This window comes from Zea mays, chromosome 10 (assembly GCF_902167145.1).
Source record: "Zea mays cultivar B73 chromosome 10, Zm-B73-REFERENCE-NAM-5.0, whole genome shotgun sequence".
In the NCBI taxonomy this organism is placed as follows: domain Eukaryota; kingdom Viridiplantae; phylum Streptophyta; class Magnoliopsida; order Poales; family Poaceae; genus Zea; species Zea mays.
This window is the reverse complement of record NC_050105.1, coordinates 76541333-76546964: the sequence shown is the minus strand read 5'-3', so window position 1 is coordinate 76546964 and position 5632 is coordinate 76541333. Positions and strand designations below refer to the sequence as shown.

Here is a 5632-nt window from a genome sequence, read left to right as displayed (position 1 = left end):
GCCATGCATAGACTCCAGCGTGCCTCACACCGTATATGTGGTGGCCTCAACTTCCATCAGCATCTCCAGCACAACTTCCATGCTGATACGTTGGCTTCCATCAGACAGTCTCCAGAATGCCCTGTAGAGTGGTAGAAATCAGCTTCAAGGCGCGGACAGGCATTGATATGCACAGCCATTGATATGCACAGCTTCAAGGCGCGGACAGGCATTGCCAAGGGCCAGCAAGCTCTGCTCGCTCGCAGATGAGCCGACAGCAGTTCACATGCAGCACTCTTAATTAGCTTACTTGAGTTCACAGACCAGTGGAGCTTCTTAACGAGCCGGCAATATTGCAATTAACAGCCATTGATATGCACAGCTTCAAGTCGCGGACAGGCATTGCCAAGGGCCAGCAAGCTCTGCTCGCTCGCAGATGAGCCGACAGCAGTTCACATGCAGCACTCTTAATTAGCTTACTTGAGTTCACAGACCAGTGGAGCTTCTTAACGAGCCGGCAATATTGCAATTAACAGCGAGAAGAGCATGACCTCGTAAGCAGCAGCTTTGTCAGATGGATTGCAGCGGCAACTCTAAATCAGGGTCAACAAGCACTTCCAATCGAGCAAGATATCTGCATGAACAGATAAATCAATATGCAGCTCATCAAAAGACCGTATATGACCTATTTTATGAAATAGGAATGTACCTTCTGTAACAGGAGGAACTCCGCTAATTATAACAGCAAAACAGTGTCAGTTGCAATAAGTGCAGTCCCTGCAGAATTCAGAAAACAAATTAAGCTTCTACTACAGATCTGAAAGGCAAACAAAGAAAATCTTTACATGTCAGTTGCAATAAGTTCACAGACTAGTGGAGCTTCTTAACGAGCCGGCAATATCGCAGTTCACATGCAGCACTCTTAATTGCTGAAGATTGCAGAAACCCCTTGGTCTGTAATGCCCATGCAAGAACCAAGGTTTAGAAATATACAAATATATGGTTAAAAATATATACAAACAGAAGTTGCAATAATACAGCTAGTCCATCAGTAACCATATGTTTGTTTGCAGAGGAACTGAAGAATACGAAAGAGGTTATTAACATCAGCAATCAACAAAAATTAGTAATAAAAAATAAATGATCTGAAAATATTAACAGTTGAGAATAATTGTCTATTTTATAGAGATAGACATCATTCAAACATTTGGAGACCACTATGCTGATTATGAACACCAACAATATTGCAAATGATCTTTTTTGCAAGAACTAAAATGTTATAAACTAAATGAAATGAACTATCTAAAGGACAATAGCAAACCTAAGAAATTAACACAAAAGATACTTAGTTGTCCTTGGATGTTTACTGATTTTCTGTATTCAGCAAAGCTAATGTTTACTCCTTCCATTCCAAAAATACCATGGAGAACCAGAGTTGAAAAGGAGAAGGTCCAGAAGCAGGGATCATGATCGAGAAAGATACAGTAGGTCTATCTCATTCAGTTCCCAGAAAAAAAATCAGCCACATGGGATCAGCCTCCTGTTAAAGCAAACCAATCTAACTTTCCTACCAATTTCCTGCCAACTGTTGGCCAGATGGCTCCTACTCCATTCAGTTTCAACGTGATAAAGGACCCTTCAACTACAGCTGTGACAATGTTGGCAGGTAATAGTTTGACTGCAGATTCTGCCCAGCTTACACAAGCAACGCGCCCACTCAGGAGGTTGCACATTGAAAAACAGATAAACAGAGAAAAACGTCAGGCTTTTGTAAATCAATAAATCGAACTGCCTCTTGTAACTTACCAGCTCGACCAAGTAGGTCCACTATGCATCCATAGTGCTCCATTCTTGGAACAATGCGACAGTACTCAACCATTTGATTAAAGATGCTCCAACCTTCTTGCAACAAACCTCCATGAGCACAAGCACCAAGTGCAGCAACAAAGACTGTATCATCCAGTGTGACTCCTTCTCTGCACATATCATTGTAGACCAAAAGGGCTTCTCTAAACTGTCCATTATAAGCAAAACCAGATATCATTGTTTTCCATGTGGCAATATATTTGTTGTCAAAATAGATTCATATATCATTCACTCTTAAACATTTACTCTAATTTACATCTACTAAACCATCTGAAGATTTATGATGAATACCATCGTTTAAATCTGCTAGATGATCGTATACTAGAACTTTTTGTCTAACTACTACTTAATCTGTTCTTTAGTTCTTCCCACTCCTGTTCCATACGGCTCATACGACTGTTTGTAGCTTTATTTTCTTCTCGTAGCTCTCTATTTTCTTCTTGCATTGCTCTTTTCTCATCCTCGGACTGTTTCAACTTTTCTATCAATTCAGCCTTACTAATGCATGGACTTCTAAGATGTCTTGCTTTCACGCCACCACCATATCCAACAATGTGATCCTGTCTCTTTGAAGGGAAGCACTTATCCATAAGTTCTGCATTAGAAAGAGAAGGATCTAATGATATTTGTTCCTCAAGTTGTGCCTGCATTCAAAGATACCTTAATTTCAGAGAGTTGTATTATGGTATATCACCAATAAACAGAAATATATATGACTTCATAAGCTCACATGCTTGCTGGAGGATTCAGAATCTAGAAAACTACCACCCTTTGTGTGAGTCATGAAAAATAAGGCATCCAAACTTGGAGGGTTGTTATCCTTTCCGCCCTAGTATATGCATGGAATATATGTAATCAAAACTAACAAGTAATATACAAGAAAACTAATCAACATGTTTAGATAAAATGTCAAATACTTACATTGTCATAAATTACTTTTCTAAATGGTTTGCTGCCACTGTGATGGAGGATTGTCAAGTTAGATCTATTTTTTGAATTTCTCTTGCTCCTTGCCTAGAATGAAATGAATAATTAGGTTACTATACATGTTAACAACACCATCTCAGCAGTAAACAATTAAGAACAGTAATGGATAGCAGTATAGCACTTACAATGAACTCCTTACTATAGAAATGTTCTTTAACCAACCACTCCCAGTCAGCTTGTGGAAAATCTTCAGGGCAGTTCTTAATAGCTTGTTGCATATTCTTTGCTGGCTTAACATAATGCCGACACAAGTCACCACGCCAATTGTTCCATAGATCCCTAGCATGCTCCATGATATCATTTTCATAGACATCAATTTTAATGTTTTCGTCTTTGTTTTCAAACTTGTCCTAAAAAATTGTTAAATAGATGCCCCATATAAATGTACCATCTTAAAGGATATATATACATATATAAAAGATAACACAACAATATAATGAAAGTATACCATATATAAAAGATAACACAACAATATAATGAAAGTATACCTTTACTGCAGCAAAAATATGCTTCATAGATGTCTCACTAATGTCTGTCCATTTCTTCACTCTCACCGGGGTAATAGTAGGATCACGGATGATTCTACCAATGTGTCGTGCAAATGATGTGCCAAGAGCACGGTTGTTGTAGAACATCACTTTAATCTTTTGTCCTGGTTTAAGTTTAGCAAGATTCTTACATTTGTTTTTGCCACGACCCCTTTTCTCTTCAGTTATATCAGCTGGAACATTTATATATACTTTCATCAATAAGTTGTGTCCCATACAAAAAAAAAGAGAAAAAAAATGCAGAACGTGTGAAATTATATTTGTATCATACCAGTTTTTGCAGCATCCATATTATTGTTCTGAATATGTGCCCTGCAAGAGTCCCTCCGCTCTTCATTATCAGCACTTGTGTAGGTATCCATATTATTATTCTGATTATGTGCCCTGCAAGTGTCCCTCTCCTCTTCATTATCAGCTCTGGTTAAGGTGTCCATATTATTGTTCTGAATATGTGCCCTGCAAGTGTCCCTCCCCTCTTCATTATCAGCTCCATTTAAGGTACCAACTTCATGGTTCATGGCTGCAAGACATATGGAATAACACATAATACTCAAAAGAAATAAATATAGGCATTTTAGTGTTGTACTGAAGGTACGAAATACTCACATTTCAGCTTCTTTCGTGGCCTGACTCGATGCGACTGTCTATCTCCTTTAAACGATGCATGCTTTTTCTTCAATACCATATTTTCTCTTCTGTTTTCTTCTTCAAAAGCACCTTCAGAGTTCTCCCTCCCCTCTTCATTATTAGATCTGGTTAAGGTGTCAGCTTCATGGTTCATGGCTGCAAGACATGTGGAAAAACTCCATACAACTCAAAAGAAATAAATACTAGCATTTTACTCTTGTACTGAATGTAGGAAATACTCACATTTTAGCTTCTTTTGTGGCCTGACTCGATGTGACTGTCTATCTCCTTTAAAAGATGCATGTTTTTTCTTGAATAATATATCTTCAGAAGCACCTTCAGAGTTCTCATTCTCATGTTCAGAATTGTATTCAATTTCATGGTCATAATCAGACTCACTTTCATTATGATAATAATCACTTTCATTATCAGAATCAAACATATTGTTACCAGTCCCAGTCCCATTGACCTTTGCTGCCATTTTTTTCAATACTTCATCGAAATGCTCATCTTCTAAGTCATCTACAATACCTAGATTGTTAGTAAATTGAAATTGGCATGCCATAAATTACTGTAAAGGAATACATGAATGCAATATCAATTACCATTTGCTGCAGTATTTGGTTTTCTATAAGGCCTCTTCTTATGTTGATTCATGGCTGCCTTTATAATAGAGCTGTCATTGTTGATTGTTGTGGTAGTATTGTGTTGTGAATAGTACCTTCTCGCTGGTTTTTTAGCAATATTCTCATTGTTGATCAGTATGTCGGTACTTGGGTTTGGATAGGACCTCCTCGCATGTTGCTGACGAAGCAATCCTGGGCTGATGAAGCTTGACTGGGCAGAGGCTGTTACATTTCCATACCTTCCCTGCATTGTTAGATCCTACACAGATAGCATAGCAATAGCATAAAATATTTATGTTTAATACAGGAAAAAAATATAAGCACATAGAATGGTTTAAGCACACTCAGAATACTATAAATCAATAGTGAAAGGTTTTGTATCCTAGGGAATGATTAATATTCTAGAATCATTATTTCCTCTTTCCACCAAATGATGTAGTTGGAGGATCATCAACAGCTATATCTTCCTCGTCATCATAATCCTCATCTTCATTATCTTCGTCGTCTGAATTTCCCGGAGGTACATTATAGGTGTCACGTGGCTGCATTTTGACAACCAAGTGCCAACCTTTGATCAGATTGTCTTTGACAAAAAAGACTTGAGAAGCTTGGCTAGCTAATACAAATGGCTCATTTGTCCGAAGTAGACATTTAAAGTTGACACTAACAAGTCCATAAACATCCTTCTTTATCCCTCTTTTTTTATTGAATACGTCAACCCACTTGCAACGAAATAATGGCACACGTCTTCCCCCAAGAAACTGAAGCTCTATTATCTCTGTTAATATGCCATAATATTCTGCATTCTCACTAATTGTACTTCCCTCTGCCGAAACAACAACTCCGCTGTTCTGTGTGCACCGATTTTTGTCACGACTCTCTATGCGAAATCTGAATCCATTCATATCATAACCTGCAAAACATGTACTGTTTTGCAAAGGGCCCCTAGATAAGGACAGAAGGTCTTCCATTTGCTCACTTTTATCATGTTCATACAAA

The 5632-nt window shown here is 38.0% G+C and overlaps 1 long non-coding RNA gene across 1 annotated transcript; it reads right to left on the bottom strand.

Annotated features, from left to right (window-relative positions):
- Positions 1 to 2205: 2205 nt before the first annotated feature.
- On the bottom strand, positions 2206 to 2858 carry LOC109942985 (uncharacterized). The gene is made up of 3 exons (XR_002265562.1): positions 2767 to 2858; positions 2576 to 2674; positions 2206 to 2489 (listed from the first exon to the last, which is right to left on the bottom strand). It is a non-coding gene; the product is annotated as an uncharacterized lncRNA (long non-coding RNA).
- Between the last annotated feature and the right edge of the window lie 2774 nt (positions 2859 to 5632).